This window comes from Copadichromis virginalis, linkage group LG14 (genome assembly GCF_057382275.1).
Source record: "Copadichromis virginalis isolate Kocher_CV1m ecotype Utaka linkage group LG14, C_Virginalis_male_GT1.1, whole genome shotgun sequence".
Taxonomy (NCBI): Eukaryota; Metazoa; Chordata; class Actinopteri; order Cichliformes; family Cichlidae; genus Copadichromis; species Copadichromis virginalis.
In genome coordinates this window covers 15,947,629-15,961,102 of record NC_140631.1, presented here as the reverse complement: position 1 = coordinate 15,961,102, position 13,474 = coordinate 15,947,629, and the positions used below count along the sequence as shown (strand labels likewise).

General features: G+C 39.8%; 1 long non-coding RNA gene across 1 annotated transcript; it reads left to right on the top strand.

Moving 5' to 3' along the window:
• Positions 1 to 287: 287 nt before the first annotated feature.
• LOC146693727 (uncharacterized) lies at positions 288 to 3,996 on the top strand. The gene is made up of 6 exons (XR_014914789.1): positions 288 to 389; positions 1,889 to 2,020; positions 2,138 to 2,237; positions 2,356 to 2,596; positions 2,763 to 2,920; positions 3,475 to 3,996. It is a non-coding gene; the product is annotated as an uncharacterized LOC146693727 (long non-coding RNA).
• Positions 3,997 to 13,474: the final 9,478 nt, after the last annotated feature.

Sequence of the window (13,474 nt, the reverse complement as noted above, 5' to 3'; positions counted from 1 at the left end):
GTGTGTACAGACGTTTTACGTTCGAATTGCAGAGAAAAAAAATCTGGTAGCAACATTGTGCAGTATGAGCGAACCATTTCACCAAAAAAGGGGGAAGCAAGGCAAGACGTGGCTGCAGCGGTCTGCAGACGTGACTTCTGATCAAATTCGAACCTCCTAAAGAAACAAAGAGCGACGTTACATTGCGGGATGACGTCACCTGAAAATGACCAATAGCGTGGCGCGCTGCTGAGCTGTGTGCCAACCGCTCTTTTTTTCATGCAGGAGACTCAAGTTGGTTTCGCTAACGGACACAGTTTTGAACTCGTATATTAGCGCCATTTATTGCTGCTTGGACCACAGCATCTTCGGAATTTGTAGACATCCTGGCAGCTTACAATTAGTTCGAGGTGAGGTGAGTACATGCAACTTCAAGTTATCTCTGTTATAAAAATCCACCAGCCCAGCGTTTATAGATAATTTTAGCAGTTCGTTTTTTATGAGTGAGGTTGTGAATTTAGTTAGCATTTGTGAGTTGAGTTAGCATTACTGTTGCGAGGGAAGCATTGCTCTGGATTAGTTTCTGTATATGGCGTGCTTAATTCGCTAGGGAGGAATTACCAAAGTACATGGAGTTATGTTAACGTGTAATTTCTGTGGTAAGGTAGTTCAGTCATCAAGGGGCTGCGTGCTTCATTGTAAACTGCATCGGAATGAGCCACGTTGTTTCTTTCGGTGTATTGAAGCAGGCTGCAAGCAGACATACACCAGGTATGGCGCGTTTAAGGCTCATTTTTACCGAAGACACTCTGCCCCCACCCATGTCACTGGTGTGGTGGTGGTTTCTTCGTTTACATGTGCAATGGCGATGTGTGAACGTCAGTGTCAGAACTCTAAAGAGTTAATAGCTCATCTGAAGAGCCATATTGTGGAAGGACACGTGGTCACTTGTCCAGTAAGAGGATGCACAAATACCTTTAGAGTTAAATCATCTTTTACTGCTCACATGTCACGTAAACACAGAGTTTTCAGACAGCAGCATTGGTGATTTATATAGAGAGTCTGCATGTCAATCATCATCTGTTCCAACCACATCAGATGACTTTGTACCCTTGATTTCCGAGCCTGCTGCACAGTCTATTACACATGAAGATAACATGGAAATGCCCCCTGAATTCTGTGATATTTTTCTGAGAAACGTTTCACTATTCTACTTAAAATTGCAGGGTCAGTTTCTACTGCCTGCTTCAACCATACAGAACATTGTAGAGGAAATGCAGAACATGCATGAGTTGGGACAGACATACAGTTTGGGTAAACTTGCATCACTGTTAAAAGATGACACATCATTATCAGAGGAGGACATCAATAAAGTCTGCGAGTCTGTCAAAAGCTATGATCTTTTTTCTGCATGTCATACCGGGCCATTGAGGACAGTGCACTCCAGAGCTCAGATCTTTAAAAAAGCCTTCAACTATGCGGAACCAAAGAAAATATTTTTAGGGAGAGATGAAAACAGAAAAGATAGGTTTGCCTATTATGTGCCTTTAAGAGAGACTTTGAGATGTCTGCTAGAGTCTGATCTGTGGCAGAAATCAGAAGAGCCCTCTACTGAGCCTCCTGCTGATGTTCTGTGTGACATAAGTGATAGTAAGCTGTTTTAAATAAAATGATTTTTTTGGTCAAAACCCATTGACTTAATTGATTTCTATCCATTAACATCTTACATGAAGTATGGGTACCAAATGGTTCCATTGAAACACAGTGTGCTGTCACAATAATGGTGCTGTTAGTTTGGTACTTACGAAACACTGTATAAAAGTGTAGTATCAAGCAAGATCAGCTTCATATTTTAAGACCAAAGGTACCACTTGGTGTAAATTGACCTTTATTCACATTCTTTTATCAGACATCTTGGAAATGGGGGACAGCATAAGGAGTTCCATTACTAAGGTGCTGCCGGACCTGTCTGCCTCAATCCTTGAAATTGTACTGGAGGCACTACAATCATTAGGAGTGGAGACATCTGAGAAACAAACCAGTAAGTATTATGATTTCATTGCACAATAGCCATGAAGGGCTTTCTGTTTTTTCGATTATGCTTTGGCCAAGGTCCAAAAAGTACAATTAATCTATTGTTTGTGATATTGTTTTACAGCACCAAATATGGAAATTTCAAGCCAGGCCAGCATATCGTCTCCATCTGTTTTAAGGTTTAAGGGTGGTGGCACAGCTAAGACCCAAGAGTCTCTTTCAAGGTTAGTAAAGTAAACAGATTCAAGAAGATATTTTACACATTTCTTTGTCGTCTGTCTCTAAATCTTATTTTGTCTTTATTATGATTAAAAAGGTTTGTTTTGTTCCTGCCCTTTTCAGACACTGAATTTGAGCAGAAACCATAAGGATACTCAAAGGACCTGTGACTCTCAGGAAATGGTGAGATTTCAGGTCATAATCTTTTTTTTTCCCATTAAATTAATTTTCCTTTTCCCCTTTACAATATTGCTGTTTTGTTTTTGTAAACGGCATCAAATGAGAGGGACCGATGAAACAGTTTCAAGACAATGGCAGGAAAAACATGCTGAAGATTGAAACAAACCTTGGCTGGAAATATTTGGTATGTGTTTTACCGTAAATCAAATTGTTGAAAAACATTCAGCTACACTGCAACACAGGGAAACTTGATTTGCACTTATTTTGTTACTTTAATTTCTTGTCTCATTATTTTTGTCAGTTATTATTGTTTATGGTGTATGCCCTTCTTGTTTTCTTTCTGAATGCAGAAGGTATCTAGCCAGTCCACAATGAAAGCTTCGTTGCACCCCATGAGTCTTCTGGCAGAAATGATGGCGGCTGTATTCTTTAGTTTCCCTAAACATCACACCCTGCCTGTTTATACGAGGCTCTTCAATTAAGTCTGCACCCAAAGATTCAATAAGAGGTAAGCAGTGGTATTATTCAAGTTTTGCTAAAGAAAGATGGACAGGAGACACTAATCTTAATCAGCCGAGCTCAGGTTCATGTCCAGGTGAGCAGTTTCATACGCTATAAAATGTAGATTGAATGATAGGTCTCATCACCATGCATTCAGCCATTAACTTCAAGATTTAAAGTATAACTATTGCCAAAACGCAACCTGGGCTGTGTGTTTTTTTTTTTTTTTTTTTTTTTTTTTTTTACTGTATCGATTTTGATGTGCTCAAATTTATGCCCCGGCCCCCTAGTATTCCCATTCACTGGCTATTGACCACAAAATAAAATCACGGTCAATCTCAAAAACGGCTTGTTTGTTGTAATTATGCTTTTAGATATATGTTTGTCTCGTTTACAGCCCAGCCCAGGTTGCATTTTGACAATAGCTATCCTTTAAGAACTGTATATTTTACACTTAAGAAATCATTTATCATTAGATCTGTTTTTGGCAGCACGTTTTGTTCATTTCTGTGCATTTTGCTCAAGCACTGATCAAACTTTGTCCATTTTTTTTTGCTGCAGAGGGGATCCTGCCACTCCAAAGTGAACTCCTGATGGACATTGAAGTACTCCTGCAGAGCTTGTATCTTCAACACCATGCGCATTAGAAACTCCACCGAGTCCTTTCCTTCACCAAGGCAGGACCCAGTGACTCATTACTGTTGATAGGTCAGGGGCAGGTAATATTTTGTTTCATGTTTATTCATTCCTCCATGGATTACCAGCCATATATATGGACACATGCTGTATTCTCAAGATCTATGCTGTTTTGTAGGAATAGAGAAAATGATATGTTTAGTCTGTTTTCAAATGGTATGTCAAATTTTCTCATTGTTTATCAGTAATATTCTCTACCTTGGTTGTATATGAGCATCTTTAGATTTTTCTATATTTAGCGGTTGCAAATGTAAAATGTACGGTAAACCATTTATGTTCCTCATATTGTACTGTATTTTTAGCGGTAAAATACCGGCAGCTGTGGTTGCCAGGAATTTACCGTAAAATGTATCTGGTCAAAATAAAATGCTGTAATTTGTTATACAATTTCACTGTGTTTTTTACTGTCAAAGGTTTTAATAAGGTTTAACATATTTCTGTTATTTTTACAGTTATTTACAATAATAGGGTCTATCCTATTACTGTTAAATTAACAACAAATTACTGTAAATATTATTATATTATAACTTTTTTTTTTACTGCAAATATCTGTAAAAAGCTATGGAAAGTTGCATTTTTTACATTAAATTGCTGTATAATTGACAAATATATTTGTTTTTTTCTATCATGATTTTGGTAAAATAATACGTTGTCTACCTTAAAAATTAGGGTTACAAAACCAGTATACCGTATTGTCTTTTACAGATTCCACATTTTTTACACGGTATATTCCTGGCAACCACAGCTGCCGGTATTTTACCGTAAATTTGACAGATTTTTTTTTACAGTGTGGAGTGAGTGCATACACTCATGAAGTTTAGTAACTTCAGGTCACTGCAACAAGCCCAGGTACAGTTTACCGACGGATGGGTACAGGACCTTGAAATGCACCGTGTAGAACGAAAGACCATCGTACGTATCATAAGTTTACCAGTCTCACAAATTGTCGTCATAAATACACATTCCTTAACCGTTTATTAATAGGACCTTTGAGCTCAACGGTAATTAATTTGCCTTGCAATCGGAAGGTTGCCGGTTCGAGCCCCGGCTTGGACAGTCTCGGTCGTTGTGTCCTTGGGCAAGACACTTCACCCGTTGCCTACTGGTGGTGGTCAGAGGGCCCGGTGGCGCCAGTGTCCGGCAGCCTCGCCTCTGTCAGTGCGCCCCAGGGTGGCTGTGGCTACAATGTAGCTTGCCATCACCAGTGTGTGAATGTGTGTGTGAATGGGTGGATGACTGGATATGTAAAGCGCTTTGGGGTCCTTAGGGACTAGTAAAGCGCTATATAAATACAGGCCATTTACCATTTACCAATTAATTAGTAGTGGAAATAATTTCTGGTACCCATCACAGAAATGTAGCAGTGACAACAATATTGTATGCTGTAATCGTACTGGGCAATTAGTGATACAAAAAACCTGTTTTATCCTGTGAATAAAAGTATATGTTTTTGCCAATGTACCATAATAACAGAAGCGAAACGCAATATTGTGTCAGGACAATTCACTATTTATGCACAATAAATAAAGGAGCATAGCGCGACAATTTCTGTTCAGCGCCAGACTTGCTTGTAACCTATCACTAATTATGTTATGAAAATGACGTATTAACTACTAAAAAACACTGACCTTCGTGTAAATGCTTGGAGCAGACTAACCTGTGAGCTGGAGTGTTCTGGGACGTTATATTTGATCTTTGAATGGCTGCAATCCAGGCCATCCGTCGCGTCTTTGTTACTTCGGAAACATGGCTTGAACAATTTCTCTTCAACGACGTAATCCGATAACAACCGATCTCTTTACCCGTCGGCTTCCCGTGGCTGTCATGCGACCGGCTATTGCAGTTAATAATACAACAGCTTCTTGACATTTTTGTGTTTCTTTTTATCGCTGTCATGGTCCTGGGCCATGTGGGCCCAGTATTCTTAGTTTCTTGTATTTTTGTATTTCGTTCCTTATTTAGGCCATGTTTCCTACGTTGTCCTGTTGTGGTGTTCCTTATTTGACTTCCCCTTGTGACTTTTATCCCCTGTGTGCCCCTCTATGTATCTGTGAGCCCTCATCTCCCCTCCTTGTTTCATTCCATGTTTCCCCAGCCCACTATGCCCGTGCTCTCTCTCCCCTCATGTTTGCACCTGTGTACTTCCTGTTTTACTTTGACAGTCTCCCGTCAGTGTTGTTTACTCCTGCCATGTCTTGTTATGTTTATCTGTGTCAGCTGTGTTCCCATGTGTGGCCACTTCCCCTGATCATTCCTCTTGTGTATTTAGTCTCTGTGTTTCATGTAGTCTGTGTTGCGTCGTCTGTGTTACCACCCCCTGTGTTCCGTATCTCCAGCCATAGCTTTTTCTTAGTTTATGTCCAGTTTAGGTTTTCTGTTTGAACTATTACCCTTATACTGCCCTCGCTCTGGTTTGTTCTGTTATCAGCCATAATAAAAGGCTCGCTTTTGTTTAATCCAAGTCCAAGTCAAGTCACAAGTCTTAGAACATTTTTTCAAGTCAAGTCTAAAGTCATAAAATGAATGACTCGAGTCTGACTCGAGTCCAAGTCATGTGACTCGAGTCCACACCTCTGGTTACATGTATTTAAATTTACTTGTGTAGGGTTAATGGTTGCCACCTCAGCATACAGTCAAGTTCTATATATAGAGTTAAAGTTCTAACTATAGAGTGTTGCTAATGACCTACTAATTTTATTCAGGTGTGTTGCAGCAGGGGCACATGAAAAAGTTTCAGGACACCAGCGCCATCCATCCATCCATCCATCTTCATCCGCTTTATCCGAGGCCGGGTCACGGGGGCAGCAGCCTAAGCAGAGAGTCCCAGACCTCCCTCTCCCCAGACACCAGCGCCAAGGACTGGAATTTGAGACCCCTAGCCTAGTTAAAGTCAACTTGATTGAAATACGCTGGACCTTAAAAGAATCAAAAACAAATACCCACATACATCAGGGAATTAATGCAATATTGTAAATAACAGTTGGCCAGCGTTCCAGTAACCATGTGAGAGACTGATGAAGTAATGCAAAAAATCATTCCTGCAGGTTATTCCTGCTAAAGGTAGTTCTACAAGCTGAATAACAGGTCAGACCATTTTTTGTCATCAGAATCAGAATACCTTATTAATCCTAAAGGAAACTATTTGGGTTCTTCTGATACATAAAAACTTAGAACTGAATGAGTGTCCTTTCTTTTCATCTTTCAGATCATCAAACACATTTTAAAGTTGAAATTTTAGACAACAATAACCTCAAAATTCCAATCTAGCTGAATTAAAAGACTTCAGTGGGCCAAATTTCATTCCCAATGATGTGAAAGATTCATTGCCAGTTATCACAAATGCTCAACTGCAATCAGTTATAGGCTTGGGGGCAATTAGTTTTTCACATAGGGCTAGCTAGATTTGGATATATTTTAATATATTTCTATTTATTCAGGTAATCTTTGTCTAATATTAAAATTTTTTGATGATCTGAAATATGAAAGTCTGACAAATACACAAAAAATAAGAAATAAGAGAGGGAGCAAATATGTTTTCGCATCACTGTATAAAGCCCAGGGTATTTTTTATTTTTACTCATTCACAAACCCAGCCACCCTACACTTTTAGCCCCAAGAATAATGCAGCATCCATTACTCAAACTCTATATTATTTGTATGTCTGCAAAGAATCCACTTCATGTTTTACAATTATAGTGCCTTAAAACAAGGTGATACTATAATCTGATACTATAATCCCACAGATAAGTGGGCACTAAGATTAAAGCAGCATTAGGTTCATCAGTTTAAAATGAGATTTGAGGTTTTAAGTTTGAAAGCACGGAGAGTGTTGGGAGGGGGTAAAGCACCCTTGTTTATGCCTCTCATAAAGGGCTTGTCAACTCTGTCAGCCCAGAGGAGAGAAACCAATTTGCAAGCTGACACCTTGTGACACACACGCGCGTGTGGGTGTGTGTGTTTGCATGAAAAATCCCCACAACTTCTTACCTCTTGTGACTTCCTCAAACATATATTACAGACACACATATGTGCATTTATGTACATGAGGACATACAAAAAGCCAAAAAACACACATGGCATACTACTACTTGCATGTTGTGCCCAATAAATGTGGCTAAATTCAATACTTAGACCACAAACACATTCACAAACACACAAGCACACTTAGACAAGTTATGAATTTGAATGCAAATGAGTGTCTGGATGATGGTTGCTGCAGGCTGTCCATTTAGAAGAGTCATCACCCTGTTTCCATCCATGACACATGGAGACACCACAGTCACTTCTCATCTTCCTCAGACACCTGAAGATACACGAAGACACACTGAGAAAAAGCAACAGACATTCATAGAAAATCAGAGAGAAAAAATAAATATAAATCAACACAGAAAAAGCTCTTAAAGTCTTGTTTGCATAATTATAAATTTGCATATTTGTATGCGTGTGTTTGTGCTGCCAGTTTGCTGTCAGTTTTACAGTATATAAATGCCAAAGGTGAAAGATCATCTTATTATCATACCTACTGACAGTGGCTGCCTACTCAGTGAGAGTTCTGGAATTTGTAATTATGTGTTAAAAAGAAAGACAATGGGACAATGTAAGAGACTTGACTGTTTCAAGCTTTCTGTTTTGAACTACTGATTACTTTTATTTAATTCTTCTTATATGTCTGTTATATGTGAAGTATGATATTAACTTCAGAGGTCTTGATGTTACTTGCACAACTTCCACAAGGCAACATTGGCCTTTGACTGTTTTTGGTTTGGTACTTTCCTACTGAGAATTTGACAGGGTTAAAAGTAAACTGAGCCTTCTTAATGATGATTTCTTGGTTTCTTGCAGTAAAGTCAGGAAATGACAGAAACTGCACAGACATTCTGGTAAGGCGGGATATTTCATGGATGTTAGAGACTGGCTTTGCTTTAGAGCACAAGACAAGGAAGTGGTTTTCAAGACTTACAGCTTTTGCGACTTACATTTTGTGCCATTTTTTAAAAATTTGTGGGTTTTTTTGGAGTTTTGTCCTAGCTGAAGCATATCTACAAAGGGTTTTGATACAGATTTTAATATAATTAGATCCACTTTGTACAGGTAAAGGCAGAGGCCAGAGGAGTACAACTGAGTTGGTAAAGGAATGGCAGACATGAGGATAAAGTCGATCAATGACATGTGATACAAGAATCCTCAGCTCAGAGAGACCAAAAGAGAGAACACTGCAATAACAACCGGTTAAATACAGTTAGCTACAACCCCACAACTGTGTGCTTTTACAAAGAAGTTCACAATACTAACATGTGATAATAGTCAATACACAATAATAATAGTGGAAGGTAATGTTGTGCAACTAAGAGTAGAGAGGACATTTTGATTTAAGTTGGATATCTTGGTGTCTAAGACTAAGCACAGGATGCACATAGATGCAGTCTAAGTTTTGTGTTAGACGGAGGTGGTATAGAGAAGGCTTGTAGACCCCTTAATTTCCTGCTCAATTTAATTCCACCTAACTTCAATCGCATATGATCCCAAGCTCTGAAGAAGAACTCGAAGGGTGAAACTGTGGCAAAATTGAACCTAGATGAGGTTTGAGTTCAGATTCCTCACAACTAACACCATTAAGATAAGATAACCTTTATTAGTCCCACGTGTGGGAAATTTGTTTGTTACAGCAGTGGACAGTGCAAAGTTGCATAGAAAAATTAGAGAAAACACTGGAATAATATATCCATAAGATACTGTACACAATAGAATAGAATAAAATAAAAATAAAAATACTATATGCAATCGAATAAAATAGAATACAAATGCTATATACAATACGAGTATAATACAATGATCAAATCAAAATGAGAATTAAATTTAGATCCAGATTTTTTTTCAAAAGGTTCTGGAAACATTGTCAATGTTCATAAATTTAATTAAAAAGGACGTGTTTGCTTATACCCCTAACATTTTTATCTGATATTGCCTTTTGTCAGGTCTGAATGAAGGCAAAACACAGCTTATAAAAAGGAAACTTTGAAAGTGGATACCCACAGTCATCGAAAGGGCACATTCAGATCAAAGCCCTCTATGAACTGTGATTGTCTCTGTGTATCAAGTAGATTGACAGATAATGCATATCTACAAACAGCACTTAAAGAAGACACACACTTATCATTCTCTTTCTTCCTCTGTTTCTCTATATCTTTCAAAGACACAATATATACACACACTTGCATTTGATTTCCCCTTCAAGCTTCAAAGAGTACCTAGAGTGACGATGAGGACAGGGATTAATCTGACAAAGCATCAGAAAGCTGCATTATCCACCTAGATTACAACTCCTTCTGCACAGGGATATTGCTGTGTTTACGTGCATGAGAGTGTCTGTACAGGTGTATGTGCATATGAATGTAGATGTGCAAATGTCTGTGTTAAAAGCTAGGTAGTAAACACAGCCTAATGTTGTAGGACAAAGCTAGGACAGAAGATGGAAATAAACAAGATGGTATAGACAGTAAAAGTCATAAAGTTTTACTTTTTTTTCCTTTTTGCTATGGGATCTTTTGGCATTGAACTCATTTTAGAAAGCTTACACAGCAAACTTTTAAATCATGGTGGAAAAAACAGAGTGTTTCAACAGCAGTGACAGGATGCCTGTTGCCAGTTTCAGAGAGGAAGAAGAGCATTATTTAAAAATGAAATGGAAGAAATAATTCTGAATTCCATTTAGGCAAAAAGAATCAAAACAAAAAAAAAGACATCAGAACGAATAAATAAAATGTATAAAATAAATAAAAGTAGGTATTGTAACTTGTGAAAAAAATATGGATGAGAGGAAAACTCATCCATATCCACGAATCGCTACTCCCACCACGCATTGCTACCTTACCGTGGTGGAGGGGGTTTGTGTGTCCCATGATAAATTGGCCCTGGGTGAGGGACTAGACAACAAGCGATTCAGAACCCCCTAGTACACGATCAAAGGAACAGTTAAGCCTGCCCAGGATAGGTTTACCAGGGCCCGAGGGTGAGCGTCTGGTGGTTGGGGCCCAGCTGGACACAGCCTGAAAAAAGGACATGGGTCCTAGCCAAGCTGCGGAAGACTTTCACTTGTGTGGTCTCAGAATCTCATCTCTGCTATTTGCAGATGATGTGATTCTGTTAGTTCATCGGGTGATGGCCTCCAGCTCGCACGGGACATGCTGGACAGATTATATCTCTCGGCTGACCTTGGTGTTCCTTCAGACAAGCTGGAGGAGGTGGTCTGGGAGAGGGAGGTCTAGGCTTCTCTGCTTAGGCTGCTGCCCCAGCAACCTAGCCCCAGATAAGCGAAAGAAGATGCATGGATGGATGGATCGATGGAAAACTGATGAGTTATAAAAAAAAACATTTTATATTCATTCCTCTCAACACCACTGACTTGGCTGACAAGAGAACATATAATGAGAAGAACGTGTACTACATGTGTATTCATCTAATACCAGTAATGGATAAATGAAATTAAACGTTCTTGACTGAAACAGGTGAGGATCAGTGACAGACATGTGAGTGGTGATGACAGTGGCATAGAAGCTAATATAATGGTTGACTGGGTGGACATTCTTGATAAAAAGTCTTAGGTGAGGAATGGCGATAGAGATATATGTGCTAAAAGGTTGGAAGGATGAGCAAATATGGATGTCAAATAATGGATAGAGCAATGACACTGTTGAATGTTAACAAACTGAATTAAATATTTTACAGACACATGGCCACTAACTACATGAAGTTAACTTGTCCACTATTTTCAATCAATTTTTGTGACAATCATGGTGACAAGGTTCAAATGAATAAGGACCGGGTCACAGTGGTCCACAACCATCTGGCATCAGTCATGAGTCACTGCGGATTCAGGGGGCAGTGTCAAGAGAGGCTGGTGGGAACAGCTGAGGCTCGTTATTTTTATCATGTCTACCCTCATCTGGACCTGGAAGAGGTCCCGTTGCGCTGGTGCAGACGGGAGGGGCTGGAAACCAACACTGGCAGCAAGGTATACTGTAAATAAACGTTCACTGTCCTGCAACGCTGTGTGTACTCGGTCCTGATATCACAAGTTGTGCCGAAATCCAAGCTCCTACAATGAAGGACCAGCAACCAGCACATCCTATGGAGGCAATGGCCCAAATGATAGTGGAGTTGGCTGCCATGCATTTGGAGCAGGCTTCGGTGAACCAGTGATAATTGGACCAACTACAGCCCAAACATCAGATCAAAGTTTGGAGAATCTGGTTGCTGCTGAAGAATGGACTCAGCTGCTCTTGCTGCTTTCAAGGGACGTCCAGACACCAGGTCTTAGCCTTAGTGGGTGAAGGTTAGGTGTGTACATGGGGACATACACAAGTATCCCTTAATGCCTCTGAAAATTAAATACAAGGGCAAAGCTCCAACCTGATGCATCCTTTAATTCTGGGAACAGATTGGCTGGTATTTAATAACCTGTTGTAACAAGGGTTTCTTTGCTGCACTCAGTGATGATGCAAGGTCGCCCAATGCTGACTCTGGGCAGGAGGAGACAGGGGAGGCTTCTCGGGAAGGCCCGTTCTTTCCAGCAATTCACTCCATGGGACATGGAGAAATCATTTCCCAGGCAATGAGGCTGAACAGGATTCATAAGTTCATTCACGAGGATAAACCCAATTCGGATCACTAGCTAGACCCTCTGTTGTTTGAAGTTTGCACTCCTGGAAAACTGAAAGGAAGGTCCAAGCCCAGATAAGAATGAGATTCAATACATTATGGACCTGAGAGCAAAGCTACACATATTGGGGAGGTTACAGTATTATTGGTAGAATTTGCTCCAGCAAAGCGCCTGTGCAACAAATAGGCTAGCCTAGCAAGAATGACGCACCCGACCACATTTCAATGCTTTTCAGCATCCTCTTTATTTATTCCAGTTGCTGTTCCTTTACACTCTCGGCTGAAGCTTTTCAACCCCCAGCCGTGCACACCAATAACAACAACAACACTTCAGGAGCCAGCACACTCTGATATGCACGGGAGGCGTGATGAGCCGATGCAACTCAGGTGTGTCTGCTTGTCCCAAACGTGTTGACTATGAACCCTTGGACAGAGGGAGGTACAGTATCTGGGGTAGTAGGAGGTGGGCAAGTGTGCACCCATATGGAGACAATAACAGCCATTACAGCCTGCCTGTGTCCTGAGACCAAAAAAGAGTTGAGGCTGTTCTTGTGTCTGGCAGGCTGCTACTGCTGCTTCATGCTGAATTTCTAATGAGCCCTTAACTAACCTCAACCAAAAGGGTGGGTGCCTCAGATCTCCTTTTTGAAATTACCAAAAAATTAGGGACTGTTCATTTCTTCATATGTGCGCAAACTTACTTACAAAGGAACAAAAAGCTTCCTAACATGCATACATTAACATTTATATGTTAAGATATTGTATAGCAAAGGGTGATATTTTTTTGACAACCATCCATCCAGTCAGCCAATACATTGTCTTATTATCACTAATAAGAATATCTTCTGGATTTAAATGCCAAGCTCCAAATGTTAGGGGGTAAGAAAAATCTATACTGAACAGTTCCTTCTGTTATGAAAGGCAGTTCACTTATCTTTTTTTAATATATAATGTTTTATTGATTCATATGAGTTTTGCTTCTTGCAACTTCATGGCACATGTGATATATAGCAGTATGGTTATATTTAATTTTATCTACAGCCAGGAGGTTCCTTGAGGACGCTTCTGTGTTTGATTTTGGTGATTAAACTTGAACCCAGAGATGTCTCTGTAACCAGGACACTGCCACTTCTGATAAAAAAAGCAGCTACACTGTTTTGTGAATAATGCTCCACAGTAAGAAACCAGAAGCACTGCAGTGAAAACA